The sequence below is a fragment of the Pristiophorus japonicus genome, chromosome 7 (genome assembly GCF_044704955.1).
Source record: "Pristiophorus japonicus isolate sPriJap1 chromosome 7, sPriJap1.hap1, whole genome shotgun sequence".
Classification (NCBI taxonomy): Eukaryota; Metazoa; Chordata; class Chondrichthyes; family Pristiophoridae; genus Pristiophorus; species Pristiophorus japonicus.
This window is the reverse complement of record NC_091983.1, coordinates 226,647,977-226,670,460: the sequence shown is the minus strand read 5'-3', so window position 1 is coordinate 226,670,460 and position 22,484 is coordinate 226,647,977. Positions and strand designations below refer to the sequence as shown.

At 50.6% G+C, this 22,484-nt stretch overlaps 2 pseudogenes; both read right to left on the bottom strand.

Annotated features, from left to right (window-relative positions):
- LOC139266946 (netrin-G1-like) overlaps window positions 1–8,391 on the bottom strand; it is a 30,563-nt pseudogene extending 22,172 nt beyond the window's left edge.
- Window positions 8,392–19,657: 11,266 nt separating this feature from the next.
- LOC139267543 (U2 spliceosomal RNA) lies at window positions 19,658–19,890 on the bottom strand (annotated as a pseudogene).
- Between the last annotated feature and the right edge of the window lie 2,594 nt (window positions 19,891–22,484).

Sequence of the window (22,484 nt, the reverse complement as noted above, 5' to 3'; positions counted from 1 at the left end):
AGCAGCATTTAGTGGGCCAGTACTGAGCTGAAAGATTACATAGGATTACTTATAGGATTACATATAGGATTACATAAGATACACGGCACAGAAACAGGCCATTCGGCCCAACCAGTCCATGCCGGTGTTTATGCTCCACTCGAGCTTCCTCCAGTCTTTCCTCATCTAAATCTATCCACAACCCTCTATTCCCGTCTCCCTCATACGCTTGTCTAGCCCCCCCTTAATGCATCTACACTATTCGTTTTAACCACTCCCTGTGGTAGCAAGTTGCACATTCTCACCACTCTTTGGGTACAGACGTTTCTTCTGATTGGATTTCTTGGTTCTGTCTGTATCCACTCTATCAAACCCTTTCAAAATTTCAAAGACCTCTATTAGATCATCCCTCAGCATTCTCTTTTCAAGAGAAAAGTGACCCAGCCTGTTCATCCTTTCCTGATATGTATACCCTCTCATTTCTGGTATTATCCATCTCCCCACGGCCCACAGTGGGTCAGGGAGAGGGTCCTCTCCCCACGGCCCACAGTGGGTCAGGGAGAGGATCCATCTCCCCACGGCCCACAGCTCAGGGAGAGGGTCCTCTCCCCACGGCCCACAATGGGTCAGGGAGAGGATCCATCTCCCCACGGCCCACAGTGAGTCAGGGAGAGGGTCCTCTCCCCATGGCCCGCAGTGGGTCACGGAGAGGATCCATCTCCCCACGGCCCACAGTGGGTCAGGGAGAGGGTCCTCTCCCCACGGCCCACAGTGGGTCAGGGAGAGGCTCCATCTCCCCACGGCCCACAACTCAGGGAGAGAGTCCTCTCCCCACGGCCCACAGTGGGTCAGGGAGAGGGTCCTCTCCCCACGGCCCACAGTGGGTCAGGGAGAGAGTCCATCTCCCCACGGCCCACAGTGGGTCAGGGAGAGGGTCCTCTCCCCACGGCCCACAGTGGGTCAGGGAGAGGGTCCATCTCCCCACGGCCCACAGTGGGTCAGGGAGAGGGTCCTCTCCCCACGGCCCACAGTGGGTCAGGGAGAGAGTCCTCTCCCCACGGCCCACAGTGGGTCAGGGAGAGAGTCCATCTCCCCACGGCCTACAGTTGGTCAGGGAGAGAGTCCTCTCCCCACGGCCCACAGTGGGTCAGGGAGAGAGTCCATCTCCCCACGGCCCACAGTGGGTCAGGGAGAGGCTCCATCTCCCCACGGTCCACAGTGGGTCAGGGAGAGGGTCCATCTCCCCACGGCCCACAGCTCAGGGAGATTGCCGTGAAGCCCAACTGGTTCAGTAATGTCCTTTAGGGAAGGAAACCTGCCTCTGTAACCTGCCCGGGCCTATATGTGACTCCAGGCCCACACCAACGTGGTTGACTATTAATGACCCTCTGAAGTGGCCGAGCGAGACACTCAGTTTGTATCAAACTCGCTCCCAGCGGATCAAGAAGGCGGCCCACCCCCACCTTCTCAGGACACCTGGGGATGGGCAATAAATGCCGGCCATGTCAGCATCCCAAGAATTAATTTAATAAAGGAACGGCGGTTTTAAGTCAACATCTTGCCAGGGAGCTCGATGGGATTCTACACTTTGGAATTTAATTATAAAGAACGTGAGCCGGCAGAAATGAATGTTTGTTCAAGTTAATGAAACCCAGAACTCTGCACCTGGTGTTTGTATCTAAACATTTCAGCAATGAGAAGACCAGAGGGAGGTTTCAGAGAAAGAAACCAGACTGGGGAAAGATTGAGAATCTGCAGCAAATCTTCAACCAGCTGTGGTGTAATCCCACATTATTGACCGGCCTGTGTCGATCGGTCCTTATAGACCACAGCCATCGTTCATTAAACACCCAGCTTCCAATTTTAAACCATCCATCCCCAATGGGTGACCTCCTTCTAATGAAAGGTCCCCAATAAAGGGCCTTCTCCCCAAACTAATGTCCCCAGTGCCCGAGCCTCACGGAGACTCAGGGCTGTGAGCAGGTGTTCAGGGAACCCACCGACTGTCTGTCAAACCAGATTTAAACAAACACTTTAATCCCAGGCTCATTTCAGCTCCGTCAGTCAGCAGGTTCCTGGGGGTGGGAAATAAAACAGGAGCTCGCAGACATATACCGCCGTCCGCCCCGCTCCCCACGCACTTCCACCCCGCCGCAAACTGACTGCACCGCCCGCAACAAAAACAATCTACAAAGAGCTGAATTTTGCTCAACTCTCCACTCCATGGATTGGGGCGGGGAAAATCGGTTCGCTCAGTGAGTGCGCCCCCTTTCGTCGGAGGGCAAATTCGGCAACAGGGTGTTTCTGGTGAATGAGCCCGTGTAATGTGGGAGGGGAGGAGGGAGTAAGAGAGAGAAAGAGAGTGGAGAGAAAGAGAGAGCAAAGACTGAATTCTAAAGCGCCATTCACTAACTCAGGATGAGAGCAGTGCAGCGCTCCCTCAGTACTGCCCCTCCGACACTGCAGCACTCCCTCAGTACTGCCCCTCCGACAGTGCAGCGCTCCCTCAGCACTGCCCCTCTAACAGTGTAGCACTCCCTCAGTACTGCACCTCTGACAGTGCAGCGCTCCTTCAGTACTGCCCCTCCGACAGTGCAGTGCTCCCTCAGTACTGTCCCTCCGACAGTGCAGTGCTCCTTCAGTACTGCCCCTCCGACAGTCCAGTGCTCACTTAGTACTGATGCTCCGACAGTGCAGCGCACCCTCAGAACTGCCCCTCCGACAGTGCAGCACTCCCTCCGTACTGCCCCTCCGACAGTGCAGTGCTCACTCAGTACTGATGCTCCGACAGTGTAGCGCTCCCTCAGTACTGCCCCTCCGACAGTGCAGCACTCCCTCAGTATTGCCTCTCCGACAGTGGAGCATTCCCTCAGTATTGCCCCTCCGACAGTGCAGCACTCCCTCAGTACTGCTCCTCCGACAGTGGAGCTTTCCGTCAGCACTGCCCCTATGACAGTGCAGCACTCCCTCAGTACTGCCCCTCCGACAGTGGAGCACTCCCTCAGTACTGCCCCTACGACAGTGCAGTACTCCCTCAGTACTGCCCCTCCGACAGTGCAGTGCTCACTCAGTACTGATGCTCTGACAGTGTAGCGCTCCCTCAGTACTGCCCCTCCGACAGTGCAGCACTCCCTCAGTATTGCCTCTCCGACAGTGGAGCATTCCCTCAGTATTGCCCCTCCGACAGTGCAGCACTCCCTCAGTACTGCTCCTCCGACAGTGGAGCTCTCCGTCAGCACTGCCCCTACGACAGTGCAGCACTCCCTCAGTACTGCCCCTACGACAGTGCAGTACTCCCTCAGTACTGCACTGGGAGTCTCGACCTCGGTTTTGTGCTCAAGTCTCTGGAGTGGGACTTGAACCCTCGACTTTGCCTGTCTGCCTCTATCTGTGTTTATAATGAAATTTGCGTGAGGCCAATACAGAGAATGGGAAACAGAGAATAACAGGAGATGGAACCGAGACTCCTCATCATTCAAACTGCTCGATAGAAAAATCCATCCACTGGTGACAGGGTCAGGGGTCAGTCAGTCAGTGCCACAACAACAGTAAATCGTTCTTCAAACATTCTCCTGTCTGAGCTGCTAAAGTGAGCGAAACATTGTCAGAGAGCAGCACAGTGAGGGAGCTCTGATCCAGGAATCAAGAGACTGGGAAAGTTTAATGTGCAGCCGGTTTACTGGGGACAGTGGGCAGTGAGTGAGATATTGGGCAGGGGGAGGATTCATGGGGATAAAGTCTATGGTCTCAGGTTTAATCCACTTCCTGTAGGCCTCTCCCAAACCCTCGATTTCCCATCTGAGTATTAAAGGTTTAGTCCCAGACCCAATAGAACGGACTGCAATATTACAAAGAGAATGTTTGGCTCGTTCAGACTGAAATCCCATCTGCTGCTCGCATCTGCTGAAAATAAACTCCCTTAAAACAGGGGAAATATCACAGAATCTCACAGCACAGAAGGCCATTCGGCCCATCGTGCCTGTGTTTGCTCTTTGAAGAGCTGTTTGAACCTGCTTCAACTAAACTCCCTTAAAACAGGGAAAAATATACTTGATAAATTTGGGAAAAAGGATAAATTTGCAAGGCTATGGGGAAAGAGCAGGGAGTGGGACTAATTGGATCGCTCTCTCAAAGAGCCGGCACAGGCACGATGGGCCGAATGGCCTCCTGCTGTGCTGTGAGATTGTGTGAACAGCTGGCGGGGGAACGGATACAGATGTTAACAATCCCGAGAGGATCAGACACAATCTCCAGGCACCAGTTTACAATCAGTTCAAACTCAGCTTACAGAAATTACCCAGAAACTCCACGTTAACATTCACCAGCTGTCACCACTCGCTGGGATTTCCAGAATTGGTGATCGGATTCAGAAATAATTGGCTGTCAGACTTTTACCCGAGCAAGGCACAGACTGTGTTTCTACAGAAGTGGTGACAATTCTCCCTTTAATTCGACTGTTCGAGCTAACCTCATAACACAGTCCCTCACCCCCTCACCCCTGGTCACACTGTGTCACTGTGTCCCGTGTCCCATCTCTTTCTCCCCTCACCCCCTTACCTCCGGTCACACTGTGTCCCTGTGCCCCATGTCCCATCTCGCCCCTACAATGAGGAGCCCACTCTGCCCGCAGTATTCCAGATGTGCCTCTCCCTCGGTGTGTGCTCAGATACTGTGAGTTTTGCTTTGCAGCACGCGAAACACTCAAATCAATGAACAAATCGGCACTGAAGTGGAATTGGAGGCGAATACTTTGAGCTGGTGCCAGAGATTAATCAAATTGGGGATTACAGACCAGCGGGAGATTCTATTTCCAACACTGAGATCGATGAGCATTAACTGGTGCCTTTTGGTCGAGAAGAACTAAAACAAACAATCATATCCGCTCGATCACCAAGGCCACCTATTTCCACCTCGGTAACATCGCCCGTCTCCGCCCCTGCCTCAGCACATCTGCTGCTGAAACCCTCATCAATACTTTGTTCCCTCCAGGCTCGACCATTCCAATGTTCTCCTGGCCGGACTCCCATCTTCCACTCTCCGTAAATTTCAGCTCATCCAAACCTGTGCTGCCCGTGTCCTAACACACACAAGTCCTGTTCCCCCATCGCCCCTGTGCTCACTCACCGACGTTGTTTCCCAGTCTGGCAACACCGAAGTGGCAAGTAACATTTGTGGTCCACACCTGGAAGGCAATGATCATCTCCAAGAAGCCAGAGTCCAACTACCTCTCCATGACATTCAACGGCGTTACCATTGTCGGATCCCCCACTATCAGCATCCTGGGGATCACCATTGACCAGAAACTTAACTGGACCAGCCACATAAATACTGTGGTACAAGAGCAGGTCTGAGGTGAGTATTCTGCGGCGACTGTCTCACCTCCTGACTCCCCAAAGCCTTTCCACCACCTACAAGACACAAGTCAGGCGGGTGATGGAATACTCTCCACTTGCCTGGATGACTGCAGCTCCAACAATACGCAAGAAGCTTCACACCATCCCGGACAAAGCAGCCCATCCACCACCTTAAACATTCTCTCCCTCCACCACCGGTGTACCATGGCTGCAGTGTTTACCATCTACAAGATGCACTGCAGCAACTCACCAAGACTTCTTCGGCAGCACCTCACAAACCCATGGCCTCCATGGGAACACCACCATCTCCACGTTCCCCTCCAAGTTACACTGCATCCTGATTGGGAAATATATTCAATGTTCCTTCATTGTCACTGGGTCAAAATCCTGAACTCCCTTCCTAACAGCACTGTGGGAGTAACTTCACCACACGGATTGCAGCGGTTCAAGAAGGTGGCTCATCACCACCTTCACAAGGGCAATTAGGGATGGGCAATAAATGCCGGCCTTGCCAGCGACGCCCACATCCCAGGAACAAATAAAAAACTGAAGGATGTGCCTGGGACTGAGTCTCCCAGCAGGACCGGCAGTATCTCCCTCTGCCCAGTCTCAAAGCCCATGGAGGGATTGGAAGTGCAGTTCTGTGGATTACTGGTCCAATCACAGAAGCCCTGCACCACCGTGCCCCGGTGCATTCGATCACAGCAGTTTGTGACCAGGAATTCGTGTCTTTGCACCAAGGTTACAGCCACAGTCTGAATACATTCTCACCCTGGAGTCTTTCCGTCTCACTCACCCACTCACAGTCAACACACAATCAGGGAACACAAGTTCAGGAGTCGGGACACATCGGGAAAGAAGGAGCGAGTACACCTGTCAAAAACTGTTACATATTAAAAAATGCAAACTATGAGATAACGGCCGATAAATTCAGCCGCGTTTTTATCGGTGAAAGAAAAATGATTGCGATTTCAAAAAGTCCTTCATTGTCTGTGAAGCACTTTGGGACGTCCTGAGGTGTGAAACTGAGACAGTAACATCTATTGTGGTCTCACTGAGTCCGGGCCCTGTTTCACACACAGCTCCCACAGTGGGATATGGGACAGATGGAAGATTTACCTCAAGACTCGTAGTATTTTTACAACAGATTACTAATTGAGCTGGAGAATAATTCCCTCTGAGGAACTGCATGTTCTGCAATAAATTATACATTTTCAATTATTGCTGAAACATACGGCTGATTATTAAACCAGGCGTTTCCCCTCGAACAATGATGTAGGAACCAATTATCCTGAGGAGATGATTCACTCAACAAGAGCATCATTAATATTTAGAAACAGGCTTGAATTTACATCTCAAGGACATATTCCCCATTGGGGATATTGGGCAGGGCTCAGGCACAATGGAATATATTCCACACTGGAGATATTGGGCAGGGCTCAGACACAATGGGACATATTCCTCACTGGGGATATTGGGCAGGGCTCAGACACAATGGGACATATTCCTCACTGGGGATATTGGGCAGGGCTCAGGCACAATGGGACATATTCCACACTGGAGATATTGGGCAGGGCTCAGACACAATGGGACATATTCCACACTGGGGATATTGGGCAGGGCTCAGACACAATGGGACATATTCCCCACTGAAGATAATGGGCAGGGCTCAGACACAATGGGACATATTCCACACTGGGGATATTGGGCAGGGCTCAGACACAATGGGACATATTCCACACTGGAGATATTGGGCAGGGCTCAGACACAATGGGACATATTCCCCACTGGGGATATTGGGCAGGGCTCAGACACAATGGGACATATTCCCCACTGGGGATATTGGGAAGGGGTCAGACACAGGGATCAGGAGCTCCAGGGAGTGTTTATAAACATTCGAACTCCCTCCTCACATCTATTACCATGTCTAATTTTACAAACACTGCCACCCCTTATGGTGAGTCACTGGGAAGCAGCGAGTTTTGTGGTTTTCGTGTCCTGACCTTTCCTGTTCAGCCCAGCAGTTTTACATCTCCTCACAGTTCCACGAAATGCAACTTATCAGACTGTTATTCCATCCCCATATCTCCTCCTTCACCAAGCCCGCCTCCTTTCACCTCCATGATATCGTCTGTCTCTGCCACTGGCTCAGAGCTGTCTAGTTAGTCCCACTCTCCTACTCCTTCCCCATAGCCCTGTACATTTCTCCTTTCCCAGTATTTATCCAATTCCCTTTTGAATGTTATTCTTGAATCTCCTTCCACCTCCTTTTCAGGCAGCACATTCCAGATCATAAAAACTCGCTGCATTAAAACATTCTCCTCATCTCCCCCCTTGGCTTTTTTGCCAATTATCTGAAATCTGTGTCCTCTGGTTACTGGCCCTCCTGCCACATGAAACAGTGTCTCCTTATTTACTCTTTCAAAACCCTTCATGATTTTAAACACCTCATCAAATCTCCCCTTAACCTTCTCTGCTCTGAGGAGAACCATCCCAGCTTCTCCAGTCTCTTCACATAACTGAAGTCCCTCATCCCTGGAAACATTCCAGTAAATCTCCTCTGCACCCTCTCCAAGGCCTTGTCATCCTTCCTAAAGTGTGGTGCCCAGAATTGGACACAATACTCCAGTTGGGGCCGAACCAATGATGTATGAAGGTTCACCATGACTCCCTTGCTTTTGCACTCAATGCCTCTGTTAATGAAGCAAATGTAGGAGTTTGGATGGAATTCACTTTGATAAAGGCCGTTCAGTGAGCGTCCATTCACAGTGTGACACACAACAGAGGCTGTCTCAGAAAGGCTTATACTCACCAGCGTGCAGTACATCTCGGGGGTCTCTCCACACGTACTGTCGGAGGGATCTAAGCTGACCTTCAGTGACCTGGTGAGCAGGGTGGCCTCGGGCTGGCAAGCCATGTAATCCCAACTCATGGCCTGGTCCCAGTGAAGCTGGGCCTTACACAGGTCGTAGTGACCCCAGGACGGGAAGTGCTGCGCGGCGAGAGACAGGGCCACCCAAAGGGCCTGAAGGGGCAACAAACCGTACAGACGCATCGCTCCAACTGGACCCGCTCAGAGAGGGGCCATCTCGGTCCATCTGGGGGTGATTCAGGGGGTCACTGCTCCGACTGGACCCTCTCAGAGAGGGGCGATCTCGGTCCGTCTGGGGATGATTCAGGGGGTCCCTGATCTGACTGGACCTGCTCACAGAGGGGCGATCTCGGTGCTTGCAAATGTTCCAGGTGTTGGGATTGCAGATGCTTTCCCAGTGTTGGTGCAAATGTTCCAGGTGTTGGGATTGCAGCTGTTTTCCCAGTGTTGGTGAAGATCTTTTAGGTGTTGAGCTTTCAGCTATTTTCCCAGTGTTTATGCAGATGTTCCGGGTGTCAGGATTCCAGCTGTTTCCCAGTGTTGGTACAGATGTTCCAGATGTTAGGATCCCAGCTGTTTCCCAGTGTTGGTACAGATGTTCTGGGTGTTGGGATTCCAGCTGTTTTCCCAGTGTTTGTACAGATGTTCCAGGTGTTGGGATCCCAACTGTTTTCCCCCCAGCTGCCCGCTGTATCAAACAGATGCTCTGATAGGCTGATCAGTCAGTATTGGGACCCAATGTGAGGATTGTCTCCTGACCAGAGTCTGTTTCCCATCGATCATCTCTTCCTTCTGCCATCAGTTCCCTGTGAGGAGAGAAATAAAATCAATGCATTTTGGAACAGGTGCTGCTCCTGACCTTCGACCCCCACCCTCCAACACCGCCTCCCATTAGCTGCAGCGTTACACAGAAATAATCACCAGTTGGGAATCACCGCAGCCAATAGGAGGTGGCTAAATCACTTTTGTTAATATACCAAATGAGACAAATGAACAATTATCCTATTTTAGTGATGTTGGTTGAGGGACAAATATTGCTCAGGATACTGGGGAGAACTCCCCTGTTCTTCTTTGAAATAAAGCCAGGGGATCTTTGATGTGAAGCTGAGAGGGCAGACGGGGCCTCGATTTACCGCCTTGTTCGACAGTGCAGTGCTCCCTCAAGACTGCCCTCAGGAAGTGCAGCATTCCCTCAGTACTGCCCCTCCAAAAGTGCAACACTCCCTCAGTACTGCCCCTCCAAAGGTTCAGCACTCCCTCAGTACTACCTCTGTGACATTGCTGCAGTCCTTCAGTACTGCCCCTCCGACACTGCAGCACTCCCTCGGTACTGCCCCTCCAACAGTGGTGCACTCCCTCAGTACTGCCCCTCCGACAGTGCAGCACTCCCTCAGTACTGCCCCTCCGACAGTGCAGCGCGCTCTCAGTACTGCACTGGGAGTGTCAACCTAGATGCTGGGCTCGAGTCTCTGGAGTGGGATTGAGTCAGCTCCTTCAGCAAAATCTATTCTCCTTCCTCCATTATCGCACCTCAATCTCAGAGCTCTCACTGGAAAAGCAAAATTATTCTACTTCTTAGTGCAATCAAGCAGACGCAGCATGGATTCATGAAGGGGAAATCATGTTTAACTAATTTACCAGAATTCTTTGAGGATATAACGAGCATGGTGGATAGAGGTGCACCAATGGATGTGGTGTATTTAGATTTTCAAAAGGCATTCGATAAGGTGCCACACAAAAGATTACTGCAGAAGATAAAGGTACGCGGAGTCAGAGGAAATGTATCAGCATGGATAGAGAATTGGCTGGCTAACAGAAAGCAGAGAGTCGGGATAAATGGGTCCTTTTCGGGTTGGAAATCAGTGGTTAGTGGTGTGCCACAGGGATCAGTGCTGGGACCACAACTGTTTAAAATATACATAGATGACCTGGAAGAGGGGACAGAGTGTAGTGTAACAAAATTTGCAGATGACACAAAGATTAGTGGGAAAGTGGGTTGTGTAGAGGACACAGAGAGGCTGCAAAGAGATTTAGATAGGTTAAGCAAATAGGCTAAGGTTTGGCAGATGGAATACAATGTCGGAAAGTGTGAGGTCATCCACCTTGGGAAAAAAAACAGTATAAGGGAATATTATTTGAATGGGGAGAAATTACAACATGCTGCGGTGCAGAGGGACCTGGGGGTCCTTGTGCATGAATCCCAAAAAGTTAGTTTGCCGGTGCAGCAGGTAATCAGGAAGGCAAATGGAATGTTGGCCTTCATTGCGAGAAGGATGGAGTACAAAAGCAGGGAGGTCCTTCTGCAACTGTATAGGGTATTGGTGAGGCCGCACCTGGAGTACTGCATGCAGTTTTGGTCACCTTAATTAAGGAAGGATATACTAGCTTTGGAGGGGGTACAGAGACAATTCACTAGGCTGATTCCGGAGATGAGGTTACCTTATGATGATAGATTGAGTAGACTGGGTCTTTACTTGTTGGAATTCAGAAGGATGAGGGGTGATCTTATAGAAACATTTAAAATAATGAAAGGGATAGACAAGCTAGAGGCAGAGAGGTTGTGTCCACTGTTCGGGGAGACTAGAACTAGGGGGCACAGCCTCAAAATACGGGGGAGCCAATTGAAAACCGAGTTGAGAAGGAATTTCTTCTCCCAGAGGGTTGTGAATCTGAGGAATTCTCTGCCCAAGGAAGCAGTTGAGGCTAGCTCATTGAATGTATTCAAGTCACAGATAGATAGATTTTTAACCAATAAGGGAATTAAGGGTTACGGGGAGCGGGCGGGTAAGTGGAGCTGAGTCCATGGCCAGATCAGCCATGATCTTGTTGAATGGCGGAGCAGGCTCGAGGGGCTAGATGGCCTACTCCTGTTCCTAATTCTTATGTAATGTTCTTACACTTTAAAAAGTTGCCCCTTTCAACACTGACAGATTCTGTGTTTGGTGACCCTCCCACAGCCTGTTTTATGACACAAGGTGTTACTCTGGGCTGTGACTGATATACAGACTAGTAACGGGGATATTTATAATCTTTTTTCTATAATGAATTCAATGAGCTTTTACAAACTGCTGCACCGCGAGCAGGAATAGTCTCTGAATGTCTCACTTCCTCCCCCGTAATGCTGTTCCACTTCAGCTCGAGCATCACAATCCACAGTCACCTTCTGGGCCTGACGTCACTCCTCCTGCTCAAACCCCAACACACGCTCACCATCTCCAGTCATACCCCCAACACACACTCACCATCTCCAGTCACACCCCCAACACACACTCACCATCTCCAGTCACACCCCCAACACACACTCACCGTCTCCAGTCACACCCCCAACACACACTCACTGTCTCCAGTCACACCCCCAACACACACTCACCGTCTCCAGTCACACCCCCAACACACACTCACCATCTCCAGTCACACCCCCAACACACACTCACCGTCTCCAGTCACACCCCCAACACACACTCACTGTCTCCAGTCACACCCCCAACACACACTCACCGTCTCCAGTCACACCCCCAACACACACTCACCATCTCCAGTCACACCCCCAACACACACTCACCATCTCCAGTCACATCCCCAACACACACTCACCATCTCCAGTCACACCCCCAACACACACTCACCATTTCCAGTCACACCCCCAACACACACTCACCATCTCCAGTCACACCCCCAACACACACTCACCATCTCCAGTCACACCCCCAACACACACTCACCGTCTCCAGTCACACCCCCAACACACACTCACCGTCTCCAGTCACACTGATTTACGCTCCTGTGAAGCATCTTGGGATATTTTACTGGGTTGAGGCGCTATATAAATGCAAGTTGTTATACAATGCGTTCCTTCATTGTACAGATTGCTGCAGTGCTCCGATACAATGCACAGCTCTCCTGTACAATGCCTGCAATCCTCAGATACAATGCACTCTTATCCAATGGAAGATTGCTGCTCTAGAATGCACACAGAATCGTCCTCTCCAATTCTCCAGCCCTCCGATACAATCCACACAGGAACCAGTCTGATCCCCGCGCCAAGCCGTCAATCGCTGTTGGAAACAGCAAGGCGATCCCGGGAGATCCCGGGACAGAGTCTGACTCACTCTGGGGGAGATCAGCGAGCTCCGGGCGCGGCGAGGTCCCGGAGCCAGCTCCGCATTGCTCAGCAACAAGTCCAGGAGCCTCCTCAATGGACCGGAGGAGTTTAGCACAGAATCTGCCCTCAAGGGGAGGGAAAGAGAGAGAAGGGGAGAGGGAGAGGGAGGGGGAAACAGAGGGAGAGAGGGAGAGAGAGGGAGGGAAAGAGAGACGAGAGAGATTGATGGAGAGGGAGCGAGGAGGAAAGAGAGGGAGGTAGAGAGAGGGAGAGAGGGGGAAAGAGGGAGGGAGAGGGAGGGGGGAAAGAGGGAGGGAGAGGGAGAGTTCGGGAGAGGGAGAGAAAGGGAGAGGGATGGAAAGAGAGGGAGGGAGAGGGAGAGTTCGGGAGAGGGAGAGAAAGGGAGAGGGATGGAAAGAGAGGGAGGGAGAGAGAGGGTGGGAGAGAAAGAGAGAGGAGAGATTGAGCGAGAGGGAGGGAGGGAGAGGGAGGGAGAGAGAGCGAGAGAGGGAAGGAAAGAGAGAGGAGAGATTGAGGGAGAGGGAGAGATTGAGAGAGAGAGAGGGAGGGAAAGAGAGAGAGAGAGGAGAGATTGAGCGAGAGGGAGGGAGGGAGAGGGAGAGAGCGGGAGGGAGAGGGAGCGAGAGAGGGAGGGAAAGAGAGAGGAGAGATTGAGGGAGAGGGAGAGATTGAGAGAGAGAGAGGGAGGGAAAGAGAGAGAGAGGAGAGATTGAGCGAGAGGGAGGGAGAGAGAGGGAGAGGGAGAGAGCGGAAGGAAGAGGGAGCGAGAGAGGGAGGGAAAGAGAGAGGAGAGATTGAGGGAGAGGGAGAGACTGAGGGAGAGAGAAAGGGAGAGAGGGAGGGAAAGAGAGACGAGAGAGATTGATGGAGAGGGAGCGAGAGGTTGAGGGAGAGGGGAGAGGGAGAGAGAGAGAAAGGGAGAGGGGAGGAAAAGAGGATGAGGGAGAAAGAGAGAGAGAAAGGGAGAGGGGAGGAAAAGAGGATGAGGGAGAAAGAGAGTGAGAAAGGGAGAGAGAGTAGAGAGATTGAGGGAGAGGGATATTGAAGGAGCGAGAGATGGAGAAAGAGAGGGAGGGGGGAGAGAGGGATGGGAACAAAAGAGAAAGACACAGAAGTGAGGAAAGGGAGTGAGAAATCAAAAGAGAAAATTTGACTGAGAGAGAGAGAAACAGAGAAAGAGAAAAGGGGAAGAAAACGAGAGAGAGAGAAATCGCGATCCCGAGACTCACAGAGAGAGAAAACTGAAATCTCAATCCAGGGGCTCGGACTGGGAACGTCGCCCCAGCTCAGCATTCCGCGCGGTCCTAAAGCCAGCCAAGTTCCACTGTCCAATTACTTGGCTGCCCCAATCAAAACGAATCGGATATTCAGCTCGGTTGTGAGCTGGGAAAAGTGTTCTGCTGTTATTTAAATATAAAAATCCACATGAAATGCGGTAATGAGAGATTTAATAATATGGGGGAGGGGAGCTGACAGTCAGGGTGGAGGTCAGATGTCTGCACTGCTTCAGAGATCTGTCCTGTTGCTGTTTACAATCTTCCCGGGAGAGCTGACTAATATCCCATCTATACAGGGCTCTGGGGAAAGAGCAGGGAGTGGGACTGATTGGATCGCTCTTTCAAAGAGCCGGTACAGACCCGATGGGCCGAATGGCCCCCTCCTGTGCTGTCTGATTGTATGGAAGGATTAAACACATAAACCTTGGGGTGGGGGGTTTATGGACCCATCGGCCTGCAGCATTTAACTCGAGAAATGAAGGCAAGTCCGGCAGCTTTAAGAGAGATGCAGAGGGAGGCCGTTCAGCCCAACCAGCCTCACATTTTTTTAAAAACTGCAAATCCCCCGCCCCGCCTGTCACAGCCTCCCACTGACCCTTGGGAATGGCCCCAGAGGTTTCAATCCCACTCCCTGCCCTGGGCCCATTTCACGTATTGGTCACTCTGGGTGTGAAGTGTCTCCTTACACCAGGCCCGAACCTGCCTTTTTCCAGTCTGTACCTGTGTCTCCTTGTCCTGCAGTCACCGCTTAACTTCAAATAGTGACTGGGGACTAACCCTTTCCAATCCACTTAGTATCATCTACAATTTTGTAAAATCCCATCTCATTCAACCCAGAGAGAGAGTGAGAAGGAAGGAAAGAGAAAGGGAGAGATGTAGACAGACAGCGACAGTCAGAGACAGATACAGAGAGACTGAGAAACAGAGACAGAGACAGACAAGGAGAGAGCGAGAAAAGAGACAGAGATACAGAGAGACCGAAGAGACATAGGGAGAGAGAAACAGAGATCCATTTTCCAAGTCACTCTCCATATTTGGATTCCCTCACACCAGGCAGCACCCGAGTGAATCTGTGCTGTTCCCCCTCAACAGCCTCACTCTCCTCTCTATAGTGTGGAGCCCAATACTGCACACAATGCTTGAACTGCCCCTATCCAGCCCATTCCTCATCCCATAATATCCCCCTGTCCCTGTCCAGCCCATTCCCCATCCCATATCTCTCTGCCCCTGTCCAGCCCATTCCCCATCCCATAATATACCCTGTCCAGCCCATTCCCCATCCCATAATATCCCCTGCCGCTGTTCAGCCCATTCCCCATCCCATACTATCTCACTGCTCCTGTTCGGCCCATTCCCCATCCCATAATATCCCTCTGTCCCTGTCCAGACCATTCCCCATCCCATAATATATCTCTGCCCCTGTCCAACCCATTCCCCATCCCATAATATCCCCCTGCCCCTGTCCGGCTCATTCCCCATCCCATAATATCCCTCTGTCCCTGTCCTGTCCATTCCCCATCCCATAATATACCTCTGCCCCTGTCCAGCCCACTCCCCATCCCATAATATCCCCCTGCCCCTGTCCGGCCCATTCCCCATCCCATAATATCCCTGTGCCGGGCCCTTGGACCTTCTGAACCATTACCCACCCCTCCTGATCTGGGACATCCGCAGATTTCCCGCTCCGAAGCCTCAGTGACCAACACGCCCAGTGCCCCGATCGCAGAGACTCGCCGAATAAACTTCTGTCCTTCAGGCATCTCAATTGTTGCAGCAGCAACTCCTCAGCCTGTCAATCCGGATCAGAGCGTCGCCACACACCCAGGTCGAGCTGCTTCGGATCGCTGGCTGGACCATCGACTCGATCAAACCCTCGGCCGTGCGGTTAGATACGGTGAAAGGAATTCTCTCCCAAACTCTGCTCCACACTGTTCCCCCAAGGAACAATGTACAACAATCAACGTGTCCGTTTGATAAACCCCAGAACAACACAAGCAATAACTCGCGATTTATTGGTATTTAGAGACTTCTGTAAACTGATCCTTAGATTAGATTTAAAAGATATTTGAGGACAAAGAAATCGATCCAAATATAAACAGAGCTTCAAAATTCCACACTCTGCTGTCACTGAAATAAAACTGGGATCTCTGCAACGCCTCGATTTTAAAATTCTCATCCTTCCAGGGCCACGCCCCTCCCAATCTCTGTAACCCTCTCCAGCCCTACACCCCTCCCTATCTCGGTAACCACTCCCATCATACACCACTCCCTATCTCTGGAACCCCATCCAGCCCTACACCCCTCCCTATCTCTGTAACCTCCTCCATGTTACCTGTGAAAAAAATTCCGGGCCGCGCGACCTTTTCAAAATACCGTGCATGTGCAGCCGTGCACCTTCCAGGGGAATGTGGGACTGTGCTGGGATACTGGGCTGTGTCCCACAGGGGAATGGGGGACTGTGCTGAGATACTGGGCTGTGACCCACAGAGGAATGGTGGACTTGCTGGGATACTGGGCTGTGACCCACAGGGGAATGGGAGGCTGTGCTGGGATACTGGGCTGCGTCCCACAGAGAAATGGGGGACTGTGCTAGGATACTGCGCTGTGTCACACAGAGGAATGGAAGGCTGTGCTGAGATACTGGGCTGTGTCCCACAGGGGAATGGGGGACTGTGCTGGGATACTGGGCTGTATCCCACAGGGAAATGGGGGACTGTGCTGGGATACTGGGCTGTGTCCCACAGGGGAATGGGGAATATGCTGGGATACTGGGCTGTGTCCCACAGGGGACGAGGAGACTGTGCTGGGATACTGGGCTGTGTCCCACAGGGGAATGGGGGATTGTGCTGGGATACTGGGCTGTGTCCCACAGAGGAATGGGAGACTGTGCTGGGATACTGGGCTGTGTCCCACAGGGGAATGGGGGACTGTGCTGGGATACTGGGCTGTGTCCCACAGGAGAATGCAGTGTGAGAGGATTAAACACTTACAGTGACAGTTCCATTCTCCATCTGCAGTCAGTGATCGAGAGTAACCAGGTTACCATCAATCTGCAGTCAGCGATCGAGAGTAACCAGGTTACCATCAATCTGCGGAGCTCCAGTCACAAGCCAAGCTCTCAAGCAATGAATATTTGCTGATAAAGGAATGAATTATTTAAGGTCTGGGACTGAATAAAGTCACATTGCATTTTTATCACATGAGAATCTGGAGTTTTTTTCATTCATTTTATGTTCCTGAAGGTTGAAGGATGTTGGTGCTGGGACAGAAACATATCCCCATTTCATTACCCAGTGTCGGCATCAAACATTCCCAGGGCAGGTACAGCACGGGTTAGATACAGAGTAAAGTTCCCTCCACACTGTCCCATTAATTACTCCCAGGGCAGGTACAGCACGGGTTAGATACAGAGTAAAGTTCCCTCTACACTGTCCCATTAAACACTCACAGGGCAGGTACAGCACGGGTTAGATACAGAATAAAGCTCATTCAACACTGTCCCATCAAACACTCCCAGGAAAGTACAGTACGAATAGATACAGAGTAAAACTCTCTCTACACTGTCCCATCAAACATTCCCAGGGAAAGTACAGTACAGATAGATACAGAGTAAAACTTCCTCTACACTGTCCCATCAAACACTCCCAGGGCAGGTACAGCACGGGTTACATGGAGAGTATGGTGAACAGGCTCGAGGGGCTGAGTGGCCTCCTCCTGTTGCTATGTAACTAGGGATGGGCAGTAATGCCAGCCTGGCCAGCGACATCCAAATTCTGTGAATGAATTAACGATGATTGTCTGTTGATTTCCCACTACACACACCGTGATTTCCCTGAATCACACCGTGTGATATTAGTCCCAATCCCCCAACTCCCAGCTCTGCTCATTTCACATGATTTACAGCACTACACTAAGAACATAAGAACAAAAGAAATAGGAGCAGGAATAGGCCATTTGGCCCCTCGATCCTGCTCCGCCATTTAATAAGATCATGACTGAATTGATCATGGACTCAGCTCACTTCCCTGCCCACTCCCCATAACCCTTTATTCCCTTATCGTCAAAAGTCTGTCTATCTCCACCTTAAATATATTCAATGATTCAGCCTCTACTGCTCTCTGGGGCAGAGAATTCCATAGATTTACAACCGTCTGAGAGAAGAAATTTCTCTTCATCTCAGTTTTAAATGGGCGGCCCCTTATTCTGAAAATATGTCTCCTAGTTTTAGTTTCCCTATGAGTGGAAACATCCTCTCTGCATCCACCTTGTCGAGCCCCCTCATTATCTTATATGTTTCGCTAAGATCACCTCTCATTCTTCTGAACTCCAATGAGCATAGCCCTGACCTACTCAACCTATCTTCATAAATGAACCCCCTCATCTCTGGAATCAACCTAGTGAACCTTCTCTGAACTGCCTCCAATGCAAGTATATCCTTCCTTAAATACGGAGACCAAAACTGTACGCAGTACTCCAGGTGTGACCTCACCAATACCCTGTATAGTTGTAGCAGGATATCCCTGCTTTTATACTCCATCCCCCTTGCAATAAAGGCCAATGTGTAAAGGGCGAGATAAATGAGCAAAGCTCAATGGAATTCGATCCTCGATGGACAGCCCGATCTATCAAAATAAAACTAGGAGAATTGAGAAACGCGACGGGAAACATCAGCTGAGGCCGAGACTCGGGGGCAGAGCGGAATCTGAAATCTGCCGTCATTTATTGTCTGTCCCCAGGGAACAAAGGCAGTCGTTTCACTCTGAGCGAGAACCAGGTCTGAAACCCCCCAGCTCTGGGCCGCAGACAGTAAAGAAAGAAAGGACTTGCATTTCTATAGCGCCTTTCACCACCTCAGGACGTCCAAAAGTGCCTCACAGACAATGAAGTATTTTTGAAGTGTAGTCACTGTTGTAATCTAGGAAACGTGGCAGCCAATCTGCACACAGTAAGATCTTCATCAAGAATGCAGTGAGATCTTATACATTTAACTGAAAAGACAGATGGGACCTCGGTTTAACATCTTATCTCAATGACGGCACCTCTCAGTATTCTCTCAAAACTGCCTCTCCAACAGTGCAGCGTTCCCTCAGTACTGCCCCTCCAACAGTACAATGCTCCCTAAGTACTGCCCCTCCAACAGTGCAGCTCTCCTTCAGTACTGCTCCTCTGACAGTGCAGCTCTCCCTCGGTACTGCCCCTCTGACAGTGCAGTGCTCCCGCAGTACTGCCCTGCTGAATCGAGCACTCCCTTAGTACTGCCCCTCCGACAGTGCAGCGCTCCCTTAATACTGCCCTTATGAATCCAGCACTCCCTCAGTACTGACCGTCCTATAGTGCAGCTGGGAGTATTGCACTGGGAGTGTCAGCATTAATTATGGGATCTGGAGTGGGACTTTAACCCACGACCTTCTGACTCAGAGGCGAGGGTGCTGCCCACTGAGCCATGGCTGATATCTAATTAGTGCCAAACTCACTATTTCCACCACCGGCGCACCATGGTTGCAGAGTGTACCATCTACAAACGCACTGCAGCAACTCGCCAAGGCTTTTTCCCTTCAAACACTCCCTCCCTCACAGCCCTGTGAGAGAACCTTCACCACACGGACTGCAGTGGTTTAAGAAGGTTCACCACCACCTTCTCAAGAGCGACTTGGGATGGGCAATAAATGCCAGCCTTGCCAGCGACGCCCACATGCAGAGAATGAATGAAATGGTTCTCCATCCTGCCTGCCCTCTGTCTCTGTCCTGCTGTGGGTATCAGGAACAAACCATCGATTTTCTCCACAATTGCAGAGAATGTCAATGAATGAAATGACTGCCCTGATCTCAGCATCCCAGCAACATCAGTCACTGCTCCTACAGCACAGTTTACATTGAATTAAAAGGTTGGTGTTTAATTGTAACATTTTTTTTAAAATGTTTTATTCATTGCCAATCTTTCCAATTCTTTGTCAGATCAACTTGTCAGATCATAAACGCCAAAGGTCACCTTACGCCCAAACAAAGATCACTCTGCACCAATGATTTTGCTCTTAGCCAAAAGGCCTAGAGCCAAGGCTGCACCGTTCCTGGAAGTACTGCAATACCAGGTTCGTGCATGGAGTTGAATGGGACGTCCCCCACCCATCTCCATGGAGGTGGACAGGCAAGCCCCCCACCCACCTCCTATTTCCAAAAAGCATAGGAGAACCACCTTCCTGATCCAGGGAGAACCACTTTCTGGTCATGGTTACTCCCCTGTCAGGTCAGTTACGCATGATCTTAGCCAAAAGGCCGAGAAGGGGGCAGGTTGCTAGCGCTGTTGGGGAGGGTTTCAACTAATTAGGCTGGGGATGGGCAACAGGATGTATCATTAGTCATGGAGGCCGGGTCATTGAATATATTAAAGGTGGAGAGAGACAGATTTTGAACGACAAGGGAGTGAAGGGTTATGGGGAGTGGGCAGGGAAGTGGAGCTAATTCCAAGATCAGATCAGCCATGATCTTATTAAATGGCGGAGCAGGCAAGAGGGGCCAGTGGCCTACTCCTGCTCCTATTTCTTATATTAGAAAGGAGAAACAAGGTGCACGAAGGATTGGGGAGACAGATAGCACTAGAGTAAGAAATAGTACGATATTCGGTAGGGTCAGACTAAGAAAGAACACAAGAAGGTGTAAGAGCGGTTTACAGTGCATGTGTGTGAATGCATGAAGTGTGGTAAATGAGGTTGGTGAGCTGCAAGCACAAATAGACAGATGGGAATATGATGTTGTGGCGATAACAGAGATCTGGCTCAATAAAGGGCTGGATTGGGTATTAAATATTCCTGGAAATAAGGTGTTCAGGAAAGAAAGGGAAGGAAAGAAAGGAGGTGGGGTGGCAGTATTGATTAAGGAGATTATTACAGTGCTGGAAGAGAGGATGTCTTGAAGGGGTCAAGGACAGAATCTATTTGGTTAGAGTTGAGAAACAATCGAGGTGCCATTAAACTACTAGGTGTATTCTATAAGTCACCAACTAGTGGGAAGGATATAGAGCAGCAAATCTGCAGGGAAATTACAGAGAGGTGCAAGAACTATAGAGTACTGATAGTAGGGGACTTCAACTATCCTAATATAGGTGGGATAGTAATAGTGTAAAGGGCAGAGAGGGCGAAGAATTTCTGAAGTGTGTTCAGGAGAACTTTCTTGAACAGTACGTTTCTGGCCCAATGAGGAAGGAGACATTGCTGGATCTGGTTCTGGGAATGAGGTGGGTCAAGTAGAGCAAGTGGCAGTAGGGGAGGATATAGGGAACAGTGATCATAGTATCATAAGGTTTAGATAGGGAGCAATCTAGAGTAAAAATACTTAATTGGAAGAAAGCCAATTTCAGTGGGTTGAGATTGTTATGTCCAGAATAGAGTAATGTGATTGAGTACTGTCGACGTGAGTAAGTGTGACCAAAGTCTCTTTATTCTAACTTCAGAGTGTTGGAACAGCATGGGAGGCCTGCTTATATACAGTGCTCCCAAGGGATGCTGGGATCCCTTGGAACTCCAACAGACATGCCCTCTGGTGGCGGTAGAATGCTGGTTACACAGAGTTGCATATATAACATCACTCCCTCCCAAAGTCAATAGTACACTTATTTACAGGGTGAGACGATCTGGGGCTTTTCGCTCTCTTGTTAATCACCTCGGTACAAATGCAGGTGCAGGTGAGTTGGTTGGTTCTTCACTGGGCTGCTGCGCAGCTGGTCTTGCTGGGCTGCAGAGGGTGATGAGTTCAGCTTCATGATCAACCGTGATGTCGGTTGCCACTTGTGTGTGCGTCGGAGGGTCGAAATTGGTGGTGTCCTCTTCAGGATGCTCATGGCTTTCTGTGAATCGCAGTTTGGTTTAGTCCAAGTGCTTTCTGTAAGTTTGTCCATTTGCGACTTTGACCTGAAACACCCTACTCCCTTCTTTGGCCACGAGAGTGCCAGCAAGCGATTTTGGACCATGTCCATAGTTGAGTACAAATACAGGGTCATTGACTTCAATATGGCATGACAAACTTGCGCGATCATGGTACATGCTTCGTTGATGCCGCCTGCCCTCGACATGATCATGGAGATCAGGGTGGACTAGAGAGAGCCTTGTGTTCAGTGCCCTTTTCATGAGCAGTTCGGCATGGGGAACCCCGGTGAGAGAGTGGCGTCTGGTAGCTGAGCAGGACTTGGGACAGGTGGGTCTGCAGGAAGCCTTCCGACACGTGTTTCAAGCTTTGCTTGATGGTTTGGACTGCCCGTTCTGGCTGGTGATTGGATGCGGGCTTGAACGGGGCAGATGTGACAAGCTTGATCCCATTGCAGGTCATGAATTCCTTGAATTCAGCGCTGGTGAAGCACGGCCCATTGTCGCTGACAAGGACATCAGGCAGGCCGTGTGTGGAAAACATGGCTCGTAGGTTTTCGATGGTGGCAGTGGACGTGCTTTCAGATATTATTACACACTCAATCCACTTTGAATAAGCATCCACAACAACCAGGAACATTTTGCCTAGAAACGGGCCAGCGAAGTCAACGTGGATCCTAGACCACGGTTTGGAGGGCCGTGACCACAAACTTAGCGGTGCCTCCCTGGGTGCATTGCTTAGTTGAGAGCAAGTGTTGCATTGGCGCACGCAATACTCCAAATCTGAGTCAATGCCAGGCCACCACACATGGGATCTGGCTATTGTTTTCATCATTACTATGCCAGGGTGGGTACTGTGTAGGTCGCGTATAAATGTTTCCCTGCCTTTCTTGGGCTAAACCACGCGATTACCCCACAAAAGACAGTCCGCCTGTCTGGACATTTCGTCTTTACTCCGCTGGAACGGCTTGATCTCTTCATGCATCTCCACTGGGACGCCGGACCAGCTCCCATGGACAAGGG